The sequence below is a fragment of the Pongo abelii genome, chromosome 6 (genome assembly GCF_028885655.2).
Source record: "Pongo abelii isolate AG06213 chromosome 6, NHGRI_mPonAbe1-v2.0_pri, whole genome shotgun sequence".
Taxonomy (NCBI): Eukaryota; Metazoa; Chordata; class Mammalia; order Primates; family Hominidae; genus Pongo; species Pongo abelii.
Window position 1 is genome coordinate 113,790,198 of NC_071991.2, and position 15,293 is coordinate 113,805,490.

The following is a 15,293-nucleotide window of genomic DNA, read 5'->3' on the forward strand; positions in this document are numbered from 1 at the left end:
GGTGGATCACTTCAGAACAGGAGTTCAAGACCACCCTGGCCAACATGGTGAAACCCCGTCTCTAATAAAAATACAAAAATTAGCATGGTGGCGGGAGCCCATAATCCCAGCTACTCAGGAGGCTGAGGCAGGAGAATCACCTGAACCTGGGAGGCAGAGGTTGCAGTGAGCTGAGATCACACCATCGCACTCCAGTCTGGGCCACAAAGCAAGACTCCATCTCAATTAAAATAAATAAATAAATAATTATAATGGAAGTGCAGTCATTCTGGAAAGACACAGACTCAAGACAGCTGTGTGACTTTGGATAGGTTACATGATCTCTCTGTGCCTGATTTCCCTCAATGTAAACCGAGAAGCGTGATACCTATTCTGGAGTTTTTTTAATGAGGGTGTAAGCAGAGCTCCAGACTCATGATGAATACATGGTACACATTTAATAAATGACAGCTAAATACATTATACCTTTGCCTGATTTTAGAAGAGAGGTCATAAGCCAGATGTGAAAATGAACCAAATCGCTAACAAAATTGCAGCTCCCTGTTGGAGATGGTAATTTATTTTTAATTTTTCTGCCTACAATTTCCTAGGTCTTCTAATTAACATTGTGATACTTTAGCTTGTAGCCTAGCAGTCTTGTTCTTGTCCTCAATATTAAGTATGCTCAGTCATATTTTTAGATAACTTAACATTGCATATTTATTTTTAGAGAGCCCAGCCACACATAAATGACCAATACAAATCAACATAAAAGCAGTTCATATCCAAAGTGCCCAGTTTTAACCCTCTGTAGCTGGCAGTTCCATTTTTAAGGCGAAGTTTCCTAAAGTGTATAATCTATAAAACTAATTTTATAGAAAATTGACACTGAAGATATTAAGAAAAATCAAAGCATTCTGTGGTCAATTAAATTGGGGAGATGGTAGGGTAAGCAAAGTTAAGAAGGGTTTTTTTTGGGTTTTGGTTCGGTTTTGCTGCTTTGTTTTATCACATGAATTTTCAAAACCTTCAACATTCGAATGTACATGACATAGCTCTAAAAAGGTAATAAGAGTCCTACATTTCCAAATTTTATTTGTGCTCAGAAATGATATTAGGTGCCATTACCTGAATTCTTCTATTGTCTTTTTGTACAGACATTTGCCATAGGCACAATAATAGGGGTGATGGGGCAGGAGGAAGGGAAAAACAGAGTGAGAGAAGGAGTTCCAGAGTAACTACTCTTTAAGGCAGGGATCACAGATCCTAATGCCTACAGGAGAAAGTGACATCAAGATCAGAGGTGGGCCAGACACAACCCAAGAGAAGATGGTAGGTCAATGGCAAACAGCAGATCATAGGGTCTTTCTACCTTAATTCACACTTTTAAAAACATTCTGTGCACCTGTATATGTCTGTGGGCCCTATTCACCACACATTGCAAGCATGAAGCCCCTATTCTTAGGAGACTGCTTTCATTTTTATTTCAAAAACAGCACCAACTTCAAGAGTGCCTTCAAAGATCCAAATTTTAATGTGTTAAAGGGAGGGAAAAAGAGATAGAGCATATTAGAGCAGGAGGTGACTGTTCCTCTGTCTCTTCATCACAGCTACCACTAGGCCCATCTCAAAGTTAAGAGATGGGATCCTGTTTATAGTTCAACATTATGTTATCCACAAGTGGATGGATAAGAACTGCTCGTGCCTTTGGATCATTTATATTTTACCAGACACCGTTCCATGTGCTCTACTTGTAGCTCCTCATTTTATCCTCACAATAACCCTATCATGATCCCCATTTCACAGATGAGACACAAGAGAGTCTAATCCACTGGCCTGTAGTTACACAGCTAGCAAGAGACATAGCTGGGATTGAAATTCAGGTTGTCTGGTTCCAAAACTCTTAACTGTTATGCTCAACTCAGTCTTGGAGATGTTGTTCCCAATTTGAGGGGTCTATCAGTTTTAATTGCTTCCAGCTGCAGGTGACAGACATCCCAGCTACCAGTGTCTAGAGCATGTTTTGTTGTTGTTTTTGTTTTTTCCACAAAACAAGAAATCTGGAAGCAGGTATCTACTGGCAGTAGGGCTGTAGCTCAGCAGTGTCAGCACCAACTTCTGCACGCTGGTCACAAGATGGTTAGTTCTTCACTGGGCATCATATATGAAATCAAGAAGCAAGAAAGGAAAAGGGGTGGCACCAGCCTTAAACCCCTTCCCACAAGGCCCCATCAGACTTCAGCTTATACCTCATTACCAGAATGATATCACATGGCCATGTCTAGCTGCAAAGGAGTCTGGGAAAGCAAGTATTTCTCTTTTTCAGCCCCAAGAGTGGAGGCAGGAACAGGAAAATCTTGTTGGGAACAGGTGCTGGTTTAGCCAGCCAACAGTGCGGACCACAAGAGATTTGGTTTGGTTAAGAAAATACCAACAGAACTTCATCATACAGTGTGTCACCCATGACATGAATCCAAGGAAAGTTAAATAGCAACAATTAAAAGTTTGCTGCAAAACCAAAACTGAATTATAGAACTCTTATTACCTTTTGAAATATCTGTTTCCATTCATTTCCAAATATCCGAAATTATCTGTAAACCTTTTCCCAATCAAATCTGTCTAGGTAGTGTGTAAAAATTACTTGACCTTCACACACCCAGATACTTTTAGTTATGTTATTGTTAGTTATGTTATTTCATAAAATGTTATCTCCTTATTTACAGTTGATAAGTGAAATGACGATTTTCAATACAGTTTCAAAACTGGATTGAAATTTTGTTAGTTATTAGAAACTAGGAAGCTTCAGTGCTTAAAATACATAACAGGTTGTTTGTATTTATCATCTATTTTATTTTCCAGTTTGCATTGGTTTTTCTGGGTCTTTCTACAACTTTAATTGTAAATTTTTTCTTTTATATTTTTATCATGGCACTCAAACTCAGAAAACCTGTTAAGGCAACTACATAATGTGATCTAAAAATCCAGTTAACATATTGCTATGGAAACCAGGAAATAGAAACAGCACTCTAATCATTCCTTTAGACAACCATGGCTGTGTGTGTGTGTGTGTGTGTGTGTGTGTGTGTGTGTGTGTAAAACTTTTTAAATTCATTAATTTATTCACCTTTTATTGAAAGCTGTTACTGAACCCAAAATCTGTAACTGATCTGTTCATAAATAGGCCCAGTGTCTTATAACCAGTAAATTAGTGTTTTTTAATGAGCTATAGTCATTGATAAATTAAGCCATGCAGTATCAGGAAATCTCGTCAGTCTGCGTTATTTAGCCTGCTGAGACCTCTTGGTATGGTGTGAAGGACACCTGACTGGGCTGAGAGCTAAGTTCTAACCTGGCCCCTCTTACTAACCAGCTGTGTGACTCTCCTGGGAACTCCTAGGGACTCAGTTTCTTTACCTGCAAAATGGTTCAATGCAAGACTTTAGTAACGTAATGAGAATTTTCCTTTTCCATAAAACTGGGGAATCACGAGGTAATCTCTTTTGAAGATTGAAATCACTCTTATGTAACCTCTGGTAATGCCTGGCACTTGGGAAATGATAACTATTCTTACTATATTTTTCTATGTTTCATTCTGTAGTAAATAAGACCTGAACTTGCATAGTAACTGTTATTTTAACTCATGACTTTCAATAACGAAGATATATATGTCTCATTATCTATTGCCATGATTGAACAAGCCCGTATGAGATGCTTGAACAAGTCGGTATGAGAGCCGGAACGAACTCAAGTTCTAACCGGCAATGCCCGTTCCTTAGATCCTATTACCTTTGAGTGTTCATTTACTCTTGTAGGTGTCAATTTTTATAGCGAAATATAAAGTTATCCCAACACAATTACTCCTAATAGAATTCACCAAGGCCCCAAAAGCTCTTTTTTTTTTAATCATCATTAAGATTTCAACATTCAAGAATTAAACTTCTGTTCTGTTTTGCTTATTCATCGCTATTTGCCCAGTTATTTAATCGGCCTGCTTCCGGCTATGAAAAAGAAAAAGAAAAAAAAAAAAAAAAAGAAATAGAAGTCTCCTCAGGGTTAAACTCCTCTGTTGTACTTCCTTGCAGAAATCTGAGTTATTATAGTAGAGGATAATCGTTGCATAATGAAATCATTGGGACAATTCGTCCATCCACTTCTACCTCCGCCTCTAACAATTAACTCCCTGTTTCTGCGGTGCCCAAATCTCTCTATACCCGGGTGGGCGGGGGGCGATTAGCGGAGACGTAGGAGAGGCCGAGAGCAGAGCTCGCGTCCTTCCCGGGGTCAGCGCGCGGGGTGCCAGGAGGGTGCGCGCCTTGCCTCTGAGCCCGGGGTGACACTCGCCTCCCGAGCGCCAGGAGGGGGAGACTCGGTGCCGCTTATCTCCGGCTGTGCTAACTTCAGACTGCCTGAGCTGGGGGAGGAGAGCGCGCAGCCAGGGCGAGAAAACTTCTCCACCTAGAAAGTTTCACCTTGTCGTGGGCGGGGCAGAGGCGGGAGGAAACGCGACCCCCGTGGGGCCAGGCGCGGCGCGGACGGCAGGAAGGGCGGGGGCCGATTTCCCTCTGGGTGGTGCCAGTCCCCACCTCAGCGGTCCTCGGAACCCACGGACTAGGCGGACGGACAGCGCGCGAGGCAGACAGACACGTGCTGGGGCGGGCGGGCGAGCGCCTCGGTCTGGTCGCCTGGCGGTGCCTCCGGCCCCAACGCGCCCGGGCCGCCGCGGGCCGCGCGCGCCGATGCCCGGCTGAGTCACTGGCAGGGCAGCGCGCGTGTGGGAAGGGGCGGAGGGAGCGCGGCCGGCGGGCGGGCGGGGCTCTGGCTCGGCCCGGCCGCAGGTGACCCAGAGGCCCTCGCCGCCCGCGGCGCCCCGAGCGCTTTGTGAGCAGATGCGGAGCCGAGTGGAGGGCGCGAGCCAGATGCGGGGCGACAGCTGACTTGCTGCTAGGAGGCGGGGAGGCGCGGAGCGCGCGGGTGGTCCTTGCGCCGCTGACTTCTCCACTGGTTCCTGGGCACCGAAAGGTAAAACTGCAGCCCCTTTCAGATCCCGTACCCCATCCCTCGCCTCAGGGGTTCTGCTTTCTTTGTTCCCCTAAGAGACCTGACTGCTGTTCAGGGGGCAAAACCACGGAGGTGGGCTAGAGTTTAGGGGCTTCGGAAACTGAAGAGACGTGGCCAGGGGGAGGACGAAACTAGAATGGGGCTTGTCGTTTTAGGGGGTTGCTTCTGACGGCCACCTGTATGACTTAGGAGGGAGAGGGGCGCTGGGACAGTGAGTGATGTGTGACTGTTATGGCCCAGCAAGTTTTAAAGCTGGGATCTGACTCAGCCCTTACAAAAGGGATCCGGTCATCCTCGTCCCACCGTGATGCAGCTGGCAAGGTTTGAGCCGAGCTGTTTCCTTGTTCCCAGCCTTGCTTTATCTGTGTTATGTTGGGGTCCTTCCAAGGGGCAGGTGTTTCTGTGAAAGTCTGAATTCATTTCTGGCAATCACGCGGGGCTTGTGATCCATCAATTTTCCATCGTACCTTATCTTTTTCTGGGGCTTGTGGAGGACATCTATCTTATTAGGTGAAATAGATTATAACCAGAGGCTGGGCAATGTGGCCAGTCGTAGTGCTGACCCGATAATTAAAGCACCAGTGAAAGTACTTTCCCTGACTATTGTCAATGCAGAATTTACTCCGAAGTACGGTTTCCCATTCATATCTTTCATGTTTTAAAAGAGCCATTTGCTAATTTGGCAGTTGCAGAGGGCTCCAATGGCTCACGCATGAATAGTTGCCCAGTGTATTTTACCTTATCACAGTTTTATGTTCAAAGGAGCCCTCGGGCAGAATGAAATATTGTCAACTCTCTTAGGCAAAATAATCAAGATACTTTAATTGCTATGTTAAGATGGTCCATGAATGTGAGAGGATTGTAAAAACTGACGTTGGAGGCAATATAGACTATCTGGACCCTCTCTTGAATTTTAAGAAGACTGTTCACATTCTGTAGCTTTGGGTGGGGGTTTATTCTGTCGCTTCCATCAGCCAGACACATGCACATTGCCATGCAAATGGATTCCGAAAAACATTATATTCCCTTACAGCTAAACTATTATAGCTGACTAATGAATTTTTTCTGCATGAAGATGATCTGAAAATGATGTACATCGTGTTTCTCTGTGCTACAGGGACATAAATTGCATTTTTATGTAAACAGTGTAAGTGGTGCTTGGATTATTTACAGGTACATAGCTTTCCTTCCTTGTTCTAAGCTAATTGAGCTTTGTTTTGAACATGTAAACTTCCATAATGGAACATAAGTGAGGTACTTTGGTTCCTATCATTTGCAAGTCTGTGTATTCAACGTTCATTCTTTTTGAACTGCTGAATAACAGAGGGAAAATTTACATCATTCATAAGAAATTTTTGTGGTACAAAAATGTGTCTGATGGCCTATAAAATGTACTGCTGTTTTAAAAATTCTATTCAGTTTTCAAACTTAATGGTGCATAAGCTATAGTTATTACCTTAAATATATTTTGCTTTCAACATGATGGAATTTGTGGCATATAGAAGATAGTCTGCCGACTACTGCTTTTTCAAAATTGCTTTGTTCTTGATACATGGCAATAGGGGTTTACATTAGATGTATACTACATGCTTTCAAAATTAGTGGATGGAGTTTATCTTCATGATAAAAATGTACCAGATTAATCATAGCCAGTCAATATGAAAGCTCATAACTAATATTTTCACTACTTTTAAACCTATAATAGAGAAAAATGACCCTTTGCTAAGCAGGAGAAATACCCACATTTTATAAATTCCTTTTAAGACTATCTAAGTATATGCCTTGCATTAATCTTGAAATCTTTTAAAAAAATTGTCTTAATGAGGGCTAGACTAAGAAATACATTTCAAAAATCAATTTCCTTAGCTGTTTTTAAAATAGTGTTTGAAATAGTATTAGTCGTATTATCCTTCTGCAGATCTACATAATAGTCTCAAATTAACTTTTTCTCAAATGTGGTCATCTCAAAACAACGTGAATAACTCAGAGGGGCTAACATCCTCTAACTGGCTCATTTTCTCCAAGTGGCTGCACCAAAGACATGGTGACACCCCCATGGTGAGCACAGTTCCTCACACATTCGGATTACCTCCCATTTCTCTGTCCTCTTCCTCCTCAACCCTTTCCCTTGGTTTGGTCAGAGCTGCTTTCAAGGCCTTCTGTGCCCCCATTTCTCCAGCCCAGTTTGCTGGTTTCTTCTTTAGGCATTAGGCTTAGTGATTCTCGCCAGAGCCATCTACGCTTTCTTTTCCGTGGTCTAAATCCGTAAGATTTCCTTGGTCTGCTGTGTTTATTCATAGGATACTCAATTTCCTCATTGTGCCCTCTTAAGGGGAGAAAATGTATGTAGAAACTCAAGTGTCAGGAAGTGAGCCTTCTTTTCCTGGCTGGTGTATGCTGAAACTAGTGTTTTTGACACCAAGCCCTTAGGGCAGAGTTTCTTCATGGGTTTTGCTCAGTGCAAAATAAATAGTCACTTCTCAGTAATAAATGATAGATACACTGACTAATGTTAGTTCAGAATCACTTTGATGATGTGTTCTCAACTGACGCTGAGTTGCTGCCAGATCCACATTTGCCTGACCAAAAATAGCTAGGACCTATAGGTAGAGTATCATATGTGCTAGGTACCACAGCATTTTCTTTAAAAGAAAGAAATGGAATATTCCCTTGAGAAGTTTACAATCTAGATATACAGACAAATATCACATATTAAATGAACACAAATTCATAATTATTAAGAGGACATCACACGAGAAACACTTTCAAAATCATCCTATTTGCTATGAAATAATAGAATTTTTTTAAAAAAATCAAAGTTTGGAACTTAAAAACCTTAAAATTTTCAAGCTGTTTCTGCATACATCATCTTTCTGATAACAAAACAACCTTACAAGATAGGCAAATCTGATAACATCTTAACATTCTCATGTTATAGACAAGGAAACTGAGCTTGAGACTAGCTCCATGCTATTTCAATAGCACCATACCACCTTTCCCCAGCCATCAACTATTGGAAACATTTTCCATGGAGGCATAATTAGGGATGCTTAAGATAGTGGTAAATGATGAATATAACATATCTAGTCCCTGGAGTTTTTCTCACCTTCTCTTTCTCCAGTTCTCTCTCTTTTTTTTTTATTTCTTTTCTTTTCTTTGTAGTGAGACATACTGAGAAAAGGTTTCATTCATATGTGTGGGGCATTCTGCTCCTGTTATCAGATTAAGAGCCGTGAATAATTTTGTAATCTATCCTTCTATCAGAAAGCCCATTCTCAGATAACTTTTCAGCTGTGTTAAACAGGTTAGTATATTCCCCTCGGGATTTGTTTCAATAAAAACATCCAGTAAAATCTGACTACTTTGCTTTTCATGGGACAAAATGAAGAAAGTGCTTTTATAAGCTGTAAAACTTGAGAGAAAAAATCACGTGTGGCATTTGTCGCAGGAGGTGTGAGCACAGTGAAATAAAAAAGAGTTAACTTTGTAATCACATACCCAGGTACACATATTTCTCTCTGTGATTGCATAAATGTGTGCAAGTATGTTTGTGTAGGTTACTCCCAGTGATTTTAATTTCTATAATAAATTATGTAGCTATAGGGCCCATAGGCAATTATATGATGGGCAATAGAATTTGAAGGACAGCAATTATGAAATGTGCTTAGAGGATCACAAGTTATTGTGAAAGCCAGGTTCCTGTACTCCAAGAATGTGAATGAGGATTTAGTCATTCATTCCGGATAATTTTTTGACAACCTACGAGGCATAGTTCTAAAATCTGGCATTTCCACAGAGTATTTATAAAACAGAAAAAAATCTCTAACCTCATGACACTCTGTTCTATTGAGTTGGCAAACAATACAGAAATACATAACTAAAATGTGTTGTATGTCAGGTGATGATAATAGCTTCAAGGTAGAATAAAATGGAAAAGAGAATAGGGACTGTCAAGGATAAGAGAGAGTGGGATGGTGATTGAAAAACTCAATAGTGAGGTCAGGGAAGGCTTGTCTTCTAAGGTGGGCTTTGGGCTAGAGCCTGAAGGAGATAAGGAAGTGAGCCAGGCGCACATCAGGAGCACTTCTCAGGAGTGCTATTCTCATCTTGTTTTTCCTGAAATTGTGCAGTTCACAGCCTGCACAACTGTCCATAGAGTCCCTGGTTTTGGAGGGAGATACCTGAACAGTGCCCCTGGTTTTGTAGGGAAATACCTGGACAGTGCCTGCCATCATTAGCTACCGTGTTAAAGATGAAGATGCAAGAGTGGCCCACATCTCTTGGTTTATGAGACATGGAAGAAGAAGACCCAGAGTGGTTTTTTTGTTTGTTTGTTCGTTTTTTGCGTTCGCCTGGTCCCATCCCATACTCCATCCTTTATCAGTGATATTGCTCCATTCAGACAACTTTTCTTCTTATTTTCCACACTGTGAGCCTGTCGCAGTGGGATTTGTTGAGAATGATACCCATGGCTTTTTTCGCTGATCCCTTCCGTAGTGTAAATCTAAAGACAGCAAGAGGCAGTTGCTGATGGTGTGCAGCTTCTGTCTGCTATGCACTTCTTTCTTTCTCCCTCACTCTCCTTCCTTTTCCTTTCCAGTATTAAGTCACTGCATTGGATTTTCTTCCTCTTTTCTTCCTTTTCCCTTATTCCCCTATTTATATCCTGTATCAAGATTTGTAAACAGGTAACTTAAATGAGGAAAACTAACCGTTTCACTAGGGATTGACAAACTGCTTAGGAAAAGCAGAGGGGCAGTCACTGCTTGGCGTGATTAGAGCTGTTGTGAGGCTCAGTGTATGGCATGGGCCCATGTGGTAGTATCTTTCAGATTTTCAGGAGAAGCTAGGACTCTCCCAATTTTAGAATGTTGACTCAGTATCTTTAAAACACCATACAGCTTACAGCGGCAGAAAGTCTGCAAGCCAGATTGGGCTCCTGATGGTCCCAGTTGCAGCAGCATGCATGGCCCGAGAGCCCCAGGACTGCTTCTACAGAATATTTTATTTTCTAAAATTCTCAGAAAATTAACTGCAATTCTCTGGAAAATTAACTAAACAAATTTTTTAAAACCAATATTTTATGTCAGTTCCTATTGACACGTAGTTATTTTTCTAAACTCATCAGCCCACATACTTTACATCAAACTATGTACATTTCTAAACTAAAGGGTAATCTAGTTATTTCATTCTTAAACTGAAGTAGTCGTTTTCTGAAACCTGAATCCATCATGGCTTTATGCATCAATTTCATTTCCAAGTTCTCTGATTCAGGATAAACTCCCCCTTTGGAATATTGTCTCTCTTTCTCGCTCTCTCTCTCTCTTTCTCTCTCTCTCTCTCTGTCTGTCACTGGAAATGACTGAACTTCACCCGTTTTTATTACCCTGCCATTGAAATTCAAAACATGTACTGCCCTCCTGGTTTCCAGTGCCCTTTAAAAGCAATCAGATCAGTGTTAAAATCTATTTTTCCAAAGGAATAAAAGCTCACAGGTTGTGCACTAATTTGTTTCCTTTAATCCTAAAATCTCAGTGAAATGCCCAAGCTAGCAGCCCTCCAGAAGGCCACTGTGTTAGAAAGGGAGATTATGTACTGTATTTCTTCCTACTATTTTAAATGCAAATATAATAATATATCATGAAACAGTGCACATACAGTACACATATTAAGATCAGTGGTCTATTCCTGTTTTGAAATGGTCTCCTACTCCTTAATAGTTGGAATTCTGAGGCAGCACCTAGACTCTCAGGTCCAATTTGAAATTGTATGTATTTTTTTAAAAAGAATGACTTGGGGAATAACTGATAAGACCATGGAAGATTTCTAATTTTTAATATTTTATTAAAAATGTAAAGAAAGACATTCAAAGCTGAGACCTTTGAAATAATATGGTCTTTACAAGTCAGAGAAAAAGAGAAGTGGTAAATTTATTAGAGACAGGTTGCCTCCTTTGAGGCCTAATCATGTGGGAAAGGAAAACTCAGCCAAGGTTTGGGTCCATAAGACAATTCAACCTAGCTTTAAAAATAAGTTTTGGCTTTGCTTGGGACCAGAGTGTGTTTAGACCAGCATTTTAGCTATTAAATTTTAAACCTAGGGGTCTTTTAAGGGAAATTTAATCCATGTGTTTTTGATTCACTATATCTTAAATCATTACTCACAAACTGTATGTCCCTCTAAGCTGTTTGATGTCCAAGAAATCTTTAAAATTGTGTAAGGCCTTTTTGTTCCAGAAAAAAATAGGAAGTTGGTTTTTGCTAAGCGTCAGTAAACAGCATCCTCAAAAATCTGATTAGGTCTAAAATCTTGCAACCATGACAGTATGGATGTTTGAATGACGCAATGTGAAAATTTTAAGTACTTTTTAAAGTCCTTGTTTACCAGTAATATTCGGTTGTAATCCTTACTAACCCCAAGGAAATTATTTTGACACATTTCCTCTCTGTTTTGTAATATAAATACAAAGCCCAAATATTTATCATTTTATTTTGGCACATAGTAGGTACTCAGCAAATATTTTGTAGAGTGTTAAATGAATGACTCTTTCTTCTGCCCAGAAACTTCTAGCTAATGTCAGTTCTTCTATTCAATATTGATATCCATCTGTCATACCTTGGAATGAGATCTATTCTGAGTCAGTGACCTCGTTCGACAAATTTTTAAAATAAGCCATCTAACTAAATATATGACATTTATTGAAATTCATTTTGTACCATGAAGCAACTGCCTTGCAAAGAGTGCTGAAAATAGGAAGGAATTTCTAGACTAATTTGATTAAATATTCAGTTGTTGCCATATGCTTTCTGCAAATTGATTTTCCCCCTTTTACTATTCCTGTCATCCTTCCTGCCACCTTGACATGCTTACTGATTGAAAGCTATGCACAGAAAAAGGGCAGGTCGCTTGTATGTATAAGCAAGAGCAGCAAGTCCAAACAGGCTTAGAAAACGTAATGCTATAATCACAAGTTGTCATAATATAGGAGAGGGGAGAGAGGAATACTCAGCAATAAGAGTGGTGTTGGGTATTGCTCCAAATTACATGGATGACACATCTTTGAACTCTATTGTGTGGGGGGAAAACACCTTCTTGCTGTAGTTAGATTTCCTGTTTGTGAATGTGTATTTTCTGGTAACTAGACTTCCTATATGAATTTGACATAGCTTTAAGTGCATTTCAAATGACATGATTAAAGAATGGCTGCTTTGGAGACAGCAGCTCCTTCTCTCTTAAAGAAATAAACTATCATGCTAAAATATAGGCATTGAGATCTTTCTTGATACCATATTGTGAATTTCTAATGGCTCATCACATTTTTATCCTCAGAAAACCTTTCCTGGTGAAAAGCATGCTGTTTTAGTATCACATTTGGGGTGATGGAATTGGCAATTTCTTATATCTTGAGGGGGCAGGGGGTAAAAGGAAAATTGTGTTAATATGGTCTTAAAATAGAGATTCTCTTAGGTTAACCTGAAGATTTACTAAATACATCATCATTACAGCTTGTTTTGACATTTAATTGTAGATAGCACTGTATCAGCAGTGACTTATTTACACAGCTTTGTTTAGACATGCCTAATTTTTATTTCATTGGTGGAACCAAACCATCAGTAATAAATCATATATCAGTGTTTTTGTACACATTCATATTTATATGACTTTTGAAATTCTGATGTAAAGGTCTCACAACTTGAAAAATGAATGAATGCCTGAGTATTTGAACAGTTGGGAAAATGTAGTTCAATTTAAGAAATATTTTTTGTGACAATTCTTATGCCATATATAGAAAATAGATAATAAAGGAGAAGGCCTGGAGGTTTAGATGGGATATTGGATCAATGAGCAAAGGAAGGGGAAAGGTGGGCCGGATATGCTGAAGGGTCATGGGCTTGAGTGCACCCTAAGTCATAAAGAGAGTGTACCATTAAGAATCAGGCTGCCTGAATTCTAAGTAGGAAAGAGGCAGGTCAAAATGGTGAATAGGCCAGGCACAGTGGCTCATGCTTGTAATCCCAGCACTTTAGGAGGCCAAGGTGGGTGGATGGCTTGAGCTCAGGAGTTTGAGACCAGCCTGGGCAACATAGCAAAACCCCCCTCTTAAAAAAATGCAAAAGCTAGCTGGACATGGTGGTGCACACTTGTAGTCCCAGCTACTCAGGAGGCTGAGGTGGGAGGATCACCTGAGCCTGGGAGGCCAAGGCTACAGTGAGCCAAGATCATACCACTGCACTCCAGCCTGGGTGACAAAGAGAGACCCTGTCTCAGAAAAAGTAGGGGAGGGAGAGTGTGGAATAAAGTAAAGCTCACGGGAAAATGGTACCTTTACCAGTTTCCCACTTTGGGAAATGGTGGGAAAATTTAGACTTTGCTTTACAAAGTCTGAATTTCTGTCAACTTGTGTTACATGTGGTTTGATTCTGGAGAAAGATAGACTATCATCCATCCAGTCCTAAATTGGGCCTCTTAGTCTGTCCTCCCCTCAGTTACCAGGAAGAATAGCAGGAATATGTCACAGAAGTAGAAAAAGCTTTTATTCTGAGTGTCCGAGGCATGTCCTAAGCACTCTGTTATCTACTCCCAGGCACTCTAAATGAAATTCCATTTTCTCTGAGAAAATCAAAATATAAAAAGAAAACTCAGACAAATTTATAAAGGTTTTACACCATTTTCATGACTGAAATATTCCAGCATATCTAGCTCATTATAATCTATAAATTCCTGTTGGGACCAAAAGTTATGGCCCTAAAACCTGTATTTGTAATCCTTTTCCACTGGGATATTGTCTCTGGGGATATATATTAGCTTTCCTTGAGGATACTACCTTGAAATCATTTCTTTGGTCCTTGACTATACAAAGTTCATACTAGCATGGATGTAGGAATTGTACTTTTCTGTTCTAAACATGAATTTAGACAGTGATATAAAGATTCAAGGAAAGCTTCTATCAAGGCCTGCCTTCACTGCCTGTCTTTTTGCTCCTCTGAGGGTCTTAGATGAGCCACGGTTGTCTGATTCTGCCCTCACTTCAGGCAGAATTCATATGGCTCCAGCCAACGGCTACACTGTCCGAAGTGAGCCTGTGGTCTCACAACCATCTGGTTAATACAAAGTCAGCAAGCCAATATGATCACTTAGGACCTAGGCAAACCTTTGGGCTTAAAATATTACCTTAGCTGTTGTTGTTTTTAATGAGTATCAAATAGTATGATATTTGTAATTTGTATTATGTAAAGAAGTAACCAAAGCAGAGATTGTTGACAAAAAAAAAAAAGCTTCCTCCTAACAGAAATGAATATGCATTTTGGACTTTTCAAAAATTCCCTTTCTGTCTTGTCAAAATTAAGATATTTCTAAATTTTATTTCAGTCTCGCTAACACATACTTGGATTATTGTTCATTGAAATCTGTACATCAAGGCCCAGTGATTTTAAACATTCTGTTGGTCTTCAAAGAGCTTACCAAAAAAAATTGTTCTTTAAATCACCAGAAAAGTGCAGATAAAATCCCAGACAGTTTCATTAATGACAATGAAAGGTGACAGCCCTTGAATCTATGTCATAAGTTGATTAATTACTTTCCAAACATTATTAAAGATATTAGACGAATAACTTAGACTGGTATCCAGGATCAAGGTTCCTTCATAATCCCTAAATGGGTTTTAATTTTCAGAGTTAGATGATCATTATATGTGATTCATTTCTTTAACATCTTTAGACTGTTGGCTTTATTGAAAAGAGAGGAGAGTATCTGTTTCAATGTGTTTTCTTTTCCCTGAAGTTATCCCTTTGCAGAATTCAATAAAACTGGTTTTGAAATAAAAATAATTAAATGCTGGCATTTTCTCTTAATAAGGACCCATAGACCTGATGAATTATATAAACATTACAAGGACTTTACCACTGAGTTCATAATTATGTAACCATTTAATGCCCAAGCCTGCCTACTGACTGTGAAGACATTCAATGAGAATGGGCATTGTGTATTAGGATAAGGATGACCTGGAGTGAACTTTCATTCTTGTTTTGGTTCTTTCCCATTTTGCCCAGTTCATAGCACCTGCTTCTCTTAACCAGCAAGTCTGTTTTCATGTCTCCAGTCCAATTTTTCGCCATGCCCACTGCAGTGATTCCAAACTCTCACCATTTCTTAAGCTCTTGCATCTTTTGGGCTCCCCTTATTCTCAGTATAAGATCTTTCCTTATATTTTAGAGAGTAAACACAAGCCCAGTGGTTTCCATGTCACCCATTATTAC

The 15,293-nt window shown here is 40.0% G+C and overlaps 1 protein-coding gene across 2 annotated transcripts in view; it reads left to right on the forward strand.

The window, feature by feature from the left end:
- The first annotated feature begins 4,738 nt into the window (after positions 1-4,738).
- Positions 4,739-15,293, forward strand: part of MET (MET proto-oncogene, receptor tyrosine kinase) — a 123,121-nt gene continuing 112,566 nt past the window's right edge. The window contains exon 1 of one of the 2 annotated variants that reach the window (XM_009243165.4): positions 4,739-4,998. The gene's annotated coding sequence lies outside the window, so the exon portion shown is untranslated. 2 annotated transcript variants of the gene reach the window in all.